Consider the following 15414-nt stretch of genomic DNA (forward strand, 5'->3'; position numbering starts at 1 on the left):
AGGGAATAGCTTGTCGGGATGTTTTTATAACCCTTTAGTGGAGAATAACGTCTTCCCACCTTCTAGCCGCCTCTCGTTCTTCTTTTCCTGCCTACAAGCTCCCAGTAACCGTTCAGAAATCTCCCCTGTCCCCAAATAGACTTCAGGGGAGGAGGGAGATGCAGCTGCAGTTATTAGGAATAAAACATGAAGGAGAGAAGCTGAGAGCGCGCGGCGCGGCTCTGACATCACCCAGAATAACCTTGTATGGAGGGAGAAACTGGAGATTTATAGAAGACTGAAGAAAAAGCCTCGAGAATCTGCAGGATGAGGACAAGGAGCGCGGACATGGACCAGGTGTTACACAGCTTCTCTCACTGTGTATTTTTATTCCCAGTCTCTGCACAGATCCCAACAGGTTCCCTATCGTCATTGCCGAGGCCGATTGTCTGACTTTTGCTTGTGTAGACGCTGATGGCCATGAAAGTCCAGACCTGATCTCCTTCCCCATCCAGCAGGAGGTGATAGTCCTACGACGGGAGCAGAAAGGCTGCAGCTTCTCCTACAGACTGGAGGGCGAGGTGGTGACTCTGGGCTGCACATGTGTCACACCAACCATCAGCTATTACTGAATACGTGGAAATATGGATGGTGGACGCCTGATTGTCAACTTATAAGATTTCTTAAGAATTTTTTATTTAAATAATAAAATAAAAGCAACTTTAATTTTTTTATAGTGTTATCTCTGGTTACAATAGATTTTGGGGTTTGGTAGTAGCTACTTGTCCATTACACAGGTCCATGTTATGGTGGAAAATACTGGTATCATCAGAGGACACATGCCGTATATTCTCATTGTGTAGGGCCATGCTGCTCCTTCAGGTGTCCTCAAGTTCATATGGAGGCGTCTTTTCTTCTTTAGATTCCAATACAATGTTTCTAGGGAAAGTTCCTCCATAAAAAGAAATCTAATATGGCAGAACGTCTGCTGCTCCGTAATATGAGGGAATCGGTGTGACGCTCTACAGGCGATGTGCAAATGGGCCTTCACCTTAAAGGTTTGGAACAAGATGGTGAGTTATCACTTATCCATAGGATAGGGCATAATTACTGATCGCTTGGGGCCCAATCACTAAAGACCCCACTAATCCCAAATGTGGGCTCCATAATGAATGGAGTGGAGGTCAAGTATGCAGACCCCTCATTATGTATGGGATTGTTGGATTGCCCAGACTAGCGCTCATTCTCAGGATTCCAAGACACGGACAAGATGGCGGATGAGACTATAAATTATCTTGAAAGTTTCTGACATGGCTGAAAATCAGTTTTTTGGCCATTATAAAATACTGTGAGGCCGATATATTAAGACTAAAGTTGTGCACGGACTGAAGTAGCATTACTGGCAGAAGAAACGCCAACGCTCTTGCAGAATTTGACAGGTGGACATAGCTATGTCCCATCCAGTCCCGGCTCCTCTCTAGCTCTGCCCAATTTGGCGGAGTTTCTTCAAACTGCCGAAAAAATTTTTAAAACTTGGAATATTTCTGTACAACTCCTCTTTGCTCAATTTTTTTGAATACATTTCAAAGCAGATTGCGCCAGTTTTCTGATAAAAAAAGCTATGATGAAAGATTTTGGTAAGTCCATTACTACACACCACCAAAAACCCACCTCTCCCAGGGGCTTGCCTATAATAAGTGCAGGGTTTACTGTCTCCTTCGTGCCCTAGAGACTAGGGGAGCCAAAAAGGTCCCTTTGTCCCATATGTAAAGAGTCTAGATTATTACTACTAAAGACCTGTGTCAGTTGGAGGAACTGATGGAGATTTAGCATCTGGGCCCTCGAGCTTCTGGATACATCACTGATCACCCTTATACTAAAATAAGGATATGGCAGCATCATGTTCTGTCTCAGGCTCTGGAAGACGTGTGAAGGTAAGGAGTAAAATGGGTTCTGAGGAAAGCAGGGAAATCCTGGAGAAAACCTTCTGCAGGTGACGACTCGTGAGCAGATTTATCTTCCAGCAAAGCGAGAACTCAGACCGTAAAACCAAAACTACACAGTATGGACTGAAAAACAACAATGTGGTGGGGTCACTGACCAAATCAACCCAATAAAGGACGCGTGGATAAACCTGAAGCTTAAGTGAGGATTGGGGAACATGGCAGGGATTGTCCAGACCTATAGACTTATCCAGGACTCAAGACAATGACTGCCAAAAAGTCCACCAATGTCTTCACTTACGTGTGTCTATGCTATGACTCTTTCAGGGTCATCTATTTGGTCTCCGACATGTCTCCTGGTTCATGTATTGTCCGTATTGTGTTATTATATAAAACGCTGGGTCATTGAGAGGAAGAGGAGCTGGAGCTATAATGTGCACCAGGGCTAAGGGACATTTAGGCCACGTGAGCGCAACATGCAGCCCGGGCTCCACAGTATGTAGATGGCCGTGCCACACTCTCTGCCCTGAAGACCTTGTGAGATCCAGGTCAGCACCCGCTATCGACTGCTCCCATGTATCTTCTCTGGCTTGTGGCTTAAAGTGATGCCCAGAATGGACAAGACAGCGCTAATGGCACACAATGTGGCTAGCATGGCATAAACGGCAATGTTATGGAGGCACTGTGTGGCTGACACTGTTATGGGGGCATTGTGTATGAACTGGTCAGTCATCAACAATGGAGGTCCTATGTAAGTAGATCCCACCATTCACCAGGCACCTAAATCAGAGGAACGTACCGCCCCCTACTCCAGGTAGAAAAATGTAAAACCGTCCATGTTGTTAATATTGTGTAATATAAATGATTTTCCTGCATAAGTTGCTGAATATTCTTTATCATTTGCTGTTATAAATTTGTTATTAGTCATTATTACAGGTGGAGATTGTCTTACTGACCCCACAGCCCTAGTGAGAAGGGTGGTCTCAGAAGTGATCACTAGAATACAGAAGGTTATGTGACAGTGGGGATGTGAACCCTGGGCTCCCCAGGACGCCCAGCACCGAATCCAACTGGTCCCTGTGCATAACACTTATGTAGAGCCATATTAGGTAAAAAGGTCCAAGTCTATGGATAAAATCTATGGATCAGAACATGTTTTTTCTACATTGACCGTCATTCTTAGGTGTAACAGAATCACTGGTCCTCGCCTACACTTTTGGTTGAGGTTTAGAGGATTAATGGGAGACAGGTAACAGATATTCTCCTGTTTGGAGCCCACCCATCAGACATGTATAACGTATAGTACTGACGCCCCATAAATGTCTATTAAATCCAAAGGGACATTAATCAATTTGAAAGTTTTATTTTTAAATTAAGAATTGCATGGAAGGACGAGAAGATGTTCTTGGAGGAACCTCCTTCTTCAGCAGATGTTCCTTGCTGGTCAGGAGGCCACATGTAGATGGTGCCAGTCCTTCCATACAGGTACAGCATTGATGGTGGATGTGCTGTACTTTCCTCAGGGCGCTAGACGTGGCGGTTTTCTGCCCTCGCGATGTTTATGGAGCCGCGGTGACAGACACCAAATAAGCAGCTTTCTCGGATGGAGTGAGCAGCCCTGGATAGTCCACGCCGGCAGGATGAGATCACCCGGCGGAAGAGAGAACCTATGAGAAGAGACGTAACACTGATGTCAGTAACAGGACTCCATGTCAGAGGACACGGCTGTGCGGTCACTGTGGCCGGACGGCAGAGGAATCATCCATACACAGGTGACCCTTATTAACATGACATTACTTGTAATGTGCCGCAGTGTTGCCTTATAATCAGTTATATAAACCTCAGCGTAACATTGAGGCCATAAAGGGGTCAGTATGGGCCATATGGGGCCGTGGGCGCAGGATTCGGGTCAGTTTGGCAGAAGACTAAAAGGCCCCTTATAACTTTTAACGCATAAAAGAATGAAGATTTTTACAGAATGAACTGCTCATTGTTTTATAGGGAGAAAAAAGTAGTAATTTTCTGATACTTTATGTGCACGTTCACATTACACGTTTTGATCATAGGCTGTAATAGGATGTCATATAGACCTGTACACACCTGACAATGGGGAGGACTCGCTGTCCTTAGCAGTAAAACACTGCTTGTCTACATCAGATTTGGAAGGGGAAGATTCTTGCTGCCTGTTTGGTAGAAGAAAAACATATAAATTACAAGTAAAAACAATAAGAACACCCGTCTGCAAGGCCGGTTAGGACATTTGGATAACATGGAGGAGGCACCCTGCTCAGGACCCACTTCTATCACTAAGAATGGAGAATCGCTAGTAATATTGGCCTGTAATGAGTTGGAAATGATTGACTGGTTGCAATGATCGGCTGTTATCGCCAGCGTTATCACAAGCCAGAACCACAGTGATCATCAATCATGGGGTGGTGGCGCTGGATATAGTGCTGAGTTACACTTATCTTACAGTTGATCTTCTGATATATCAGATCCAAACCCTATAATAATAATTTACTCACATGTCTGAGTGTTTTGCACTCTCTGGGGAATACACTGGAGGTGGCTTCAGTTCTTCATCGTTCATCACCCTGGTATTGGTGGAACAGAGCTAAAACATAGAGAAAAATAAAATAAATATCTATTTAAACTTTATTTTAATTATAGGTTTTATAGATCTTACCGGTCACACTTACTTTAGAAAGCCTTTGAGACGATGATATAAAGTTCAGGCTTTCTGGCCAGACATTGTCCTCACTTGTGTCTCCCTCATCTGAATCAATATGTTCATAATTGCTACATTGAGCTGCAAGGTATAAGTGTTATTAGAGATTATTGGTATAAGACCCGGTCACGGAAAATCACCATTTTATTACTAATAATGATGGGGACTGGTTGTCACATAAAATGAAAGACAAGACACACAACAGATGACGTCTAATTCTACTTACGGTCAAAGTAGCCAGTGTCCTCTTCTGACTCAAAGTCAGGAATGAAATGTGGCTCCATACTTAGAAGACTGTCAAAGTCTATGCCACATAGGAATGGATGCATTTTGATCTCTTTAGCTCCTCCTGGGAAAGGAAGACAATAAAAAGTGATATAGACATTATCAGACAGACAGCTCCATATCTGAACAGTTTATGTTACTCTGAACTGAAGACATAATAGAACTGATGTGAAGAAAACTTGTTGCTCAATGTCAGAGCATGAAGAAAGGGAATGAACAAGCAGATAAAGCAGAGAACCTCAGTGCTGATCCTCAGGGGTGTGATCATTTATCTGGTCACAGATGTGTAATAATTCATTATTAATACTATTATATACATTACCTGTCCCAAGTCTATGTGCTGGATCTTTTCTGAGCAGCTCAGTGATGATGTCCTGAGCATCAGGTGGAGGAGTGCGATTATCAAATGTCCAAGTTATCTCATCTGTTATATTAAAAGAAAATGTTACAGAAAATAAAACCTCTTCATTTACTTTATTAAAACAAAAATCTTTTGGATTAACACAACAAGTAACTAAACCACAGAACCAATCTAAGCAAATAACAATGACACCACACCGCATCCAGATTATTTTACTTACCCCTTAATATACTGCAGCAAGTGTCATATTTGGAATCCCCATGAAATGGTACACGGAATAGAAGGAATTCGTGTAGGATGATCCCTACCGACCACCAGTCCACAGGCCGCCCATAGCCTTCCTGTAAGATGACTTCAGGGGCGATGTATTCAGGGGAGCCAGCAATCTGGAAAGCAACAGAAGAAGGAGATGAGGAGCTGAGAAAATAATTGTGACGAATAACATCAGAGGAAAACGTTTTCTAGATGAGAAGATATCAGAGAAGAAGAAATAGATGAGAAGAGTAAAGAACAAGATCCTGTAAGTAAAGCCGACCTCATCATCACGGAACTCTCTGGTGACGTCCTCGGTTGGAGCCTTGTAGGTTTCTGATGTTGGTCTCATGAGGCCGAGTTTGGAAAGTCCGAAGTCCGTGACTTTAATATGACCAGATGCCGATACCAGGAGGCTGTGAAAAAACAGACGGTGTCAGCCCCAAGTAATAACCCATAGACTTTATGACAATCTCTAACTTTGTTCCTCCTAGAGGGGGCACTTACTTCTCAGGCTTCAGGTCTCGGTGCACCACACCAAAGCTGTGCAGGTATTCCACAGCCAGGACTGTTTCTGCAATGTACTTTCGGGCCAAGGGGACAGGTAAAGGTCCATAGATGTTCATAAGACTGCCACAGTCTCCTCCTACAGGAGAAAGCAAATATGACAGGAGAGGGTTTGTTACAATGTAAATTACACATGATGCGTGTGAATGAGAAATAAGTGGAGACATTGGGGCAGGATGTCACACATAGAGATATACTGTGTAATAATGCAAAAGAAAAACAATGGAGCGTACCCCAATAGTAACTAGGACTGCGCTGAATGTCTATGAAGCAAAACCACAAATGTGCAAAAGCTGCAGAAATAAGTGCAAGGAAACAACGTCCCATATAAAAATGTGAAGCTATACTATGTATATTACAATAAATAACCTAAATAAATCTATAATTGATAGAAGGTGTCAGCCGTCTCATAGTATGGTGTAATATAATCTGACGGAGTATGAAACGCTTGTTGCAGCGCGGTACTCATACTTTTTTTCTTAAATATAGCTATCCACTCTCCTTCATGGCTGGATATTACCATCAACAAGAATATATTATATATACTAACCCATCCTATGAGATTGCTGACATCTTCTATGATTTATAGATTTATCTCGCTTATTTATTGTAAGACACTATACTTTTTTGGCCGTATTAGTATCCCTTTTTTCTATGAGTTACCTTGTTAGTTTAAGTTATTTATTCCATGGGACTAATAAAGATTCATATTTTTATATAGGGGGTTGTTTTATTGCATTTATTTGTACAGCTTTTGCTCATTTGTGGCTTTGCTTTATGTACTGTACTATGTAGAGCGTATACTATATACTGCAGAACGACCCTATACAAAAAGACAGAGCTGGGCTTCATCTACGAGCCTCTGGTTCATTTCTCTATGAAATGCTCATCTACCGTGGTTCCCCGAAAATAACAACTACCCCGAAAATAAGCTCTAGCATGATTTTACAGGATTTTTGGAGTATGCTTGAAATATAAGTCCTACTCCAAAAATAAGCCCTAGTTACAGTCAGGGCCAGCATTAAGAGGGGGGGGACTTGGCAGTTGCCCAGGGCCCGCACTCTTTAGGGGCTCCCAACATTTCTATTCCGAGGTTAAGACTGCTTAAGGACCTTTGGTGACATCATGGTCATGTGACCATGATGTGACCATAGGTCCTTTAACTACAAGAGAGTCTAGATGAACTGAAGGGGAGGCAGGCTACTGTGTATCATTTATGCTGTGTGTGTATAGGCATGTGTATGTATGTGCTGTGTGCATGTACGTATCTATGTATGTGCTGTGTGTGTATATACATCTGTATGTGCAGTATATGTGTGTATAAACATGTGTATGTATGTGCTGTGTGTGTATATACATGTGTATGTATGTGCTGTGTGTGTATATACATGTGTATGTATGTGCTGTGTGTGCATGTACAAATCTATGTATGTGCTGTGTGTGTATAGGCATGTGTATGTATGTGCTGTGTGTGTATATACATCTGTATGTGCAGTATATGTGTGTATAAACATGTGTATGTATGTGCTGTGTGTGCATGTACATATGTATCTATGTATTTGCTGTGTGTGTATATACATGTGTATGTATGTGATGTGTGTATGTGCAGCGTTTGTGTGTATACAGTTGTGCTCAAAAGTTTACATACCCCGGCAGAATTTTTCTTTCTTGGTTTTGTTTCAGTGAATATGAATGATCACAAATAAACTTTTTCTCCACTCATGGTTATTGGTTGGGCGAAGCCATTTATAGTCAAACTCAGCAAATACTGGAGGCAAATTTGCACTCATCAGCCCAGAAGCTGCGCATGGGACATACTTGGACGTTCCAACATGACAACGATCCAAAACACAAGGCCAAGTCGACCTGTCATTGGCTACAGCAGAACAAAGTGAAGGTTCTGGAGTGGCCATCTCAGTCTCCTGACCTCAATATCATTGAGCCACTCTGGGGAAATCTCAAGAAAGTATTTCATGCAAGACATCACAGGAATTTACAGGAACTGGAGGCTTTTTGCCCAGAAGAATGGGCAGCTTTACCATCTGAGAAAATAGAGAACCTCATCCACAAAAGACTTCAAGCTGTCATTGATGTTAGAGGGGGCAATACACGGTATTAAGAACTGGGGTATGTGAACTTTTGATCAGGGTCATTTGGATGTTTTTGGTTGTCATTAAGATTTAAAAAGAGAAAACACAGGAGTTTGACAATAAATGGCTTCACCCAACCAATAACCGTGAGTGGAGAAACAGTTATCATTCATATTCTCTGAAACAAGGCCAAGAAAGGAAAAATTCTGGCGGGGTATGTAAACTTTTGAGCACAACTGTACATGTGAATATGTAGTGTGTGTATGTGCAGTGTGTGTGTTTGATGACATAGTTATATTTGAAAAAATGTTTATTTTTTTCAAGAATAAATGTGGATTGTTGTGCATGAGGAAAACAATAAGACATCCCCTGAAAAACAACGAACCCATCTCTCACAGCAAAAAACTATAGACCCTGTGTTATTTTTGAGGAAACATGGTGCAAACTGTTAAAATTCAGTCAAATCCTCCTTTCTCCATAGTGGAGATTTCTGCCATGCTCAGTGAGGACATACCCTGAAGACTTTCACAGACAAATTCATTTTTCTGGCATGTTGATAACAGATAACTTATAGTAAAAGCAGTGTGGACATGTAACCATCTATGTGGTCACATTCTGCTTATGGAGAAGGTCCTAGAGATGAGCAGACCAGCGCTGGATATAGATACGATGGATATGTCCTACCTGGTACATACTCCATGACCATGCACAGATGACGTGTAGTTGGAAAGGAGCACAACATGGAGGCCACGAAGGGACAATCTGCGAATGTTAGGATGTCCCTCTCTAGAAAGGCCCGTTCAAGTCTTACTGGATCTTTCAGCTTCTGCTTGTCCAGTTTCTTCATGGCGTATAACTGTTTGGAGTCTTTTTGGCGCACTAAGTGGACTGTTCTGAAGAGGAAGAAAATCGGTGGTTTATAATGTATTCTTACTAACAGTCTGTCTATAGACCTCATCACATCTCCTGTACTAATGGTGAATACTAGATATGCTGCCATCGCTATATAGATGATCTCCACTGGGAGGTCCTCATCCATGCCCCATCGTAAATGAACTGAATAATGACAATTAGATGTGCACAGAAGAGATGAGAGAATTAATTACAGTGAAATAGAATTCTACTCATATTTTACAAAGATCTGGATTCACCAAAATGGCGATTTTATTTTGTAATTTGCTTCCTCATGGATTCAGCAAAATGATGAGCAAGTGAACACTATTTTCTAAACCTTAAAAGGCCTTCAAAATGTTAAAAAAAAAACACATTCTTATCCTCACCTCTCCGGCCCCTCTGCCTCAACTGCCTGGTCCGCACTTTCAAATCTCTGCTGCCAGTGCAGAAGTCCAAACATGTCTAAGGCTGAGACAGGACTTCTGGCATTGAGGAGGTCTAGGAGGATTCTGCACAAACGCATGAAAGGTCACGGTGTCGTGGAGTTGGGAATCTTCATGAGCTTGCATAGAATCCTCCTGAAGCTCCTCAAAACTAGAAGTTCTGGCCCAGCATGAGCAGCGGCAATCTGAAGATGTGGTGAGGACTGGACGGATGTTGGTAAAAAGCAGAGGGGTCGGAGAGGTGAGCAGTGAGGTCAGTATAAGTCTATTGTCCACTTTTTACATCTTACACTTATTAGTCTCTGGGGTCTGGAGAGAACCCAGACCATAACAAAAGACATTCAATTCGTGAATCACATTTCCCAGGAAAGTCTGCATGAACAGGCGAATGTGAATTATGCCAGATCCGCTCTTCTCTAGAGAACAGGGATGTGGACCCCAATAATTCCTCTATGGTAACACTGTACGGGCACAGAGACAGAGGGATCGTCATAAGGAGCCCTAGAAAACATATATTATGCCGACATCAAGCTCACCCAAAAGCTCCACAGCTGAACTGTTTGATCTGTTTGTAGTCGCTCTTACAAGGATTTCTCCCTGGGTTCAATGATCCGATCAAGGCCTAGAAATAATAAGAAATGGCATTAAAGCATAAAATCTGCAGAAAGATAACATCAGTGGATGCCGGACCCCCACAGACACCATTATATATAGGGTATATCCCCCATACACAGACATCACTGTACTGCAGGGGAGGAGACAGGAGATCACACAGCGGGGGCAGGAATAATAATGCCGCCATCACACACAATAGATCTGATCTACATGAAGAATAGGGATATCCCCTCGTCATATGGGGGATAATATTATATGTGTAATTCACCCCCGTTACCTGATCATACACAGACGTCTCCGCTGATACTTACACTGACAGATTCCTGGACCTCGGGGGTCTCACATATTCCACCTTCAGTAATTGCCGGGACAGATATTCCTATAATAATGAGGAAACTTTTCATATTAGACGATATCAGTACATAATATATAACATCCATATTAAGAAGGAGATGAGACGGGCTCTGTACACGGTGTAATACTGGTATATGGGATTCTGCACACAACGTATATATTTATGGCTCCTCCATAGATGGATATTCTGGACCATAAATGGCCATTGTTCAGGATCTGATTCATCCTAGAACAATTACATGATCGGGGACCTAGGAGCCTCCTTGTACATGATGGAGAAGAGCACAGAGGAGAGAAGCAGAATTACCTGCGCCCCCTCCATTATAGTCTATAAGGGGCTCCGGAGCCGTCACCGGCCTCATACAGAGGATGGAGAGTAAATCTACATGTTCTCTGCCGTTCCCTATAATATCCATATAGGTGAATGTAAGAATATTAGATGATTGCTCACCTTCCATCAGATCAGTGTTCAGCCCCTGCTGACTGGTATTAGGGTCCGGGATAGTCAGGTTTTCCCCCTCTTCGGAGTCACCTTCTGATGTTTCCTGATGGGTTTAATATGTGCAATTAATATAACATTTCACAAATACTAAATTACCGTATACAGTCCATCCTCGACTTATGAACTTCTGACTTACAAATGACTCCAAGATACAAAGGGTTGATGTTGAAAAAAAAGCTAATATTCATCCTCCAGTCCTTTCCACTGTCATGTGCCGTTTCTCTGGTCTCTTTACTATAGTCTAGGACTTCCGGCTGCATTCAGGACCCAGAGGTCACTATTCATCATAAGGTCATAAGGATGAGGCTGGAAGTCCTGCTCCATAGTGAAGAGGCTGGAAATGTGGTGCACTATGATGGAAAAAGGAGGACCGGGTGGCGGGCAGCGAGCAAAAAATTATTGTTTTTTTTTTACCCTGTTTTAACTTATATACAAATTTGGGTTACAAACAAACCTATAGGATTTATCTAGTTTGTGACAAGGGGACGACCTGTACATAAGTCAGGAAGTACTAAACCAGGACCTAGGGGATAAGCTCAGTATTGGACGGACTATGCAAAAGGCAGGAAGAACTAAACCTGGATCTACGGGACAATCTCAGTATTGGATGGACCATACACGGCCGCTCCCTCCAGAAAATCCACATGAATTTGTAAGGGACTTGTATCTACAGCTGTTTTCTAATAACTTCTATTATCAGAACTGCAGCATTAACAAGATGGAAGATTGTGATGATGGAGTGAGACAGAGACGGAAACACAACCTCTGCAGCCGTAGAGACAGGCGGGCATAGAATATCCTGCACCTCTGACATCATAAATCTGCCCCTCTGCTGTATGACGGCTAATCTGGAGAAGATCAGACCAGGACGTGTGATATAGAAGGTGATGGATCCTTACCAGACGCTCCAGTGAGCCGGCCAGACGCTCCAGTACATACAGGACATTTTGGGCCAGTTGTATAATAAAGGCCAATTCTCCACTTGAGGATTTTTCTTCAGACTATAAAGATGGAAAGAAATAGAAAGGGAAAATCATGAGAGAACATGGAGGAGGCCGGTTATGCCACCACTTTACTCCTGCGATCTACTCTACAATTACTACATATCTGGTGACTTGGTGCCAGTTGTCTATAATATAATCAGGGATGTGTCCGTCTGTCCGAAGCCTCTATAGACTGCGCCTGCACAGTCTGGCCCCAGACAGAAGAATGCATCCAGCCATTACAGGTGACAGATAAGATGAGTATATGGCACTGGAGATCGCAGTATGCGTAGGCACTGAAGGCATACTGCGTTCAGAGCCTACGCATACCTAGGCCGGGGGAGGAATGCAACGTCGGAATCGGCGCTTGTGCATAGCGCGCTATCTGGCGCCATTTTAGTGAAAGCAGATTTGCAGTGTGTCTTCAATAAAATGACACTGGACAGCGCTGTATGCGCACGCGAGTACTCTGGCGCCTTTTTGTTGAATACATGCGGTAAATGTGTCTTCACTAAAATGGAGCCAGATTCCGATTGTCATTTCAGGAAAATAACACAGGTGACGCGCTTCCGGGGAGCGATGGAAAGGTGAGTAGGATGGGTAGCACATAACAGGATGGGGGAGCAAGATGGGGGAGCACAAAACAGGATGGGGGAGCACATAACAGGATGGGGGAGCACATAACAGGATGGGGTGCACATAATAGGATGGAAGAGCACATAACAGGATGGGGGCAGCACATAGGATAAGGGCAGCACATAACAGGATGGGGAGCACATAACAGGATGGGGTGCACATAACAGGATGGGGAGCACTTAACAGGATGGGGGCAGCACATAGGATAGGGGCAGCACATAACAGGATGGGGAGCACATAACAGGATGGGGAAGCACATAACAGGTTGGGGGCAGCACATAACAGGATGGGGGCAGCACAAAATAGGATGGGGGAGCACATAACAGGATGGGGGGGCAGGATGGTGGAGCACATAACAGGATGGCAGAGCACGCAACAGGATGGGGAGCACATAACAGGATGGGGGAGCACATAACAGGATGGCAGAGCACGCAACAGGATGGGGAGCACATAACAGGATGGAGGAGCACATAACAGGATGGGGTAGCACATAACAGGATAGGGGAGCATATACCAGGATGGGGGAGCATATACCAGGATGGGGAAGCATATACCAGGAAGGGGGAAGCACATAACAGGATGAGGAAGCAGGATGGGGGAGCATGGACGAGGATGGGGGAGCATGGACGAGGATGGGGGAGCATGGACCAGAATGGGGGATCATGAACCAGGATAGGGGACCATATACCAGTAAAAATGCTCCCCACCCGGGCGTAGAATGGGTTCAATAGCCAGTATACTATATTACTGTCGGCCTAAAGAACAATTTTATGTAAATAAACTTATATTCCATCATTATTACTTTTATATGTTTTGTGCAGATTTCTGCTACTTACCTGTTGCACCAATGTCCTGATGTTCTTCTGTAAATGCTCAAGATATGCTGAGCTCATACGACCTTGCTGGTATTTGGTCAGGCAGTCTCTCACTAGCTCCATAACCAGTCGGTAAGTGAAGCTGAGGACGCCATCGGGTAGTGGTAGCACAATGTCAGGGGCATAGGTGGTAAGAATCCCCTGCAGCAGTGCTAGCACCTGAAAATTGTCTGAAGGAATTTCAGACATTTCAAATAAATCCAAATCGCAGTCAGTAAATCACTAGCTATGTAGTTAATCACCAACAACAATGACACCGGAATGTCAAAGTGACACTGTAGCTGTAAACACTGGCACAAGTATTGTTGGTGCATTATGATGTCATAATAGCAGTGATATCATCACGGAATGTTGAGATGTTACCTTATATGGAGATTCTCTCCATAAAAGTTAGTTGCCTAGCAACACAAGCAGCATCATCACAGGCTGAGCATCAGTACCAGGTGCAGGCATGGAGGAAAGAGCTGTGGGGGCTTTACTCCTCTGACCAGCGGGGAGATTTTTATGTTTTAAATTCAATCATTTACATCTGTTCTACATAATAAAAAATATATCATTTCTATAAGAAATCCAGATTCAGATGCTAAAAGAAGTATATTTACTGGTGGATCAGAGACTGCAGCTCAGAGGCCCACACCTCCCCCCACATCCGCTTCCCAAGATAGGGGTCTGTGCACAGCTCTCCGCAGCAGCCAGCAGCCAGGCAGCATTATGTGGTGAGTATGGCAGCGCTGCAGTGCTGAAATCAGCAGGTCTGCGGCAGCACGGTATAGCATAGTGCACCTGGGACCTATGGAATCTTCAAGGGTTTGTTCAGCGCCGCGTACTTCCATACTGGGAAGTGAACAGCGCTGATGACATCACATCTACAGATACATGATGGGACGGTGTAAGTGTGGTCGCCATCATGCCTGTGACTTGGTAGGTTCCTCAGACGGCAGCTCACTCACCTCCCAATGTGGAAGGAAGCGGCCGGAAAATCCTTTTAGTCTATAAAAAAAATTAAGATTCCACCAATTCTTGCAGACAATTTTTTTTGCTCTTCTCACCTCAGAAAAAAAAACAAATGATGAAAACATCTCATGTACCGCGCACTGTTACCCATAAATATTGAAGCTCGTTCCATTGAGCTCCTGGTCAAATCTAAACAGAAAAATGAAAGTTATGGGTCAATGATTAAAAAAGCAAAATAAACTGGATATCTGTGTAATTGTATCAACCTGCAGAATAAAGTTAATTTGTCTACAGTGAGCGGCAAAAAAGAAGGAAAATAAAAAAGTGATGGAAGATTTATTTATTTATTCATCGTCACTCATATCATACCATTAAAAAAGAAAGAAACTGTAGTGGTGGTGAATTCTGATGTCATAATAGCGGTGATGTCATCATGGAATCTTGTGATGGAATCATATATGGAGCTTCTCACCTTATAAGGAAGTTGCCTAGCAACAGTGAAGATGGTAAAACCATAGGGTGAGCATCAGTGCTTGTATGTAAGAGGGAGCTGTGGGCACCGGGCTCTTCTCATCAGTGAGGGGATTTATAAATATATTTATTAATATCTGTATACACAATAAAAATCATAATTACGTATTTATAAGAAATCCGGATTCAGGATCTAAAAGAAGTATCTTTATCTGGGGGTCCAGGGAATGAAGATCAGAAGCCCACGCCTCACCATCTCCCCCAATCTCCCAAGATGGGGGTCTCTATTACAAATATAACCCTGCCTGACATTTGAGAAAATCTAAATTTTGTTAATTATTACTAATTTTTATTACGAAACAGAAAAAAAGAGTCGGAATCAGGAGAATTCAGGGATGTTTAGATATTTAGCTCAAATTTTGAGCAAGTGACAGATCCTCTATAATCTTGGTGAAAAAAACACTAGTTCTAATAAATCTCCT

Source organism: Phyllobates terribilis, unplaced genomic scaffold (assembly GCF_046119375.1).
Source record: "Phyllobates terribilis strain yellow unplaced genomic scaffold, ASM4611937v1 Scaffold_3__8_contigs__length_932513732, whole genome shotgun sequence".
Classification (NCBI taxonomy): domain Eukaryota; kingdom Metazoa; phylum Chordata; class Amphibia; order Anura; family Dendrobatidae; genus Phyllobates; species Phyllobates terribilis.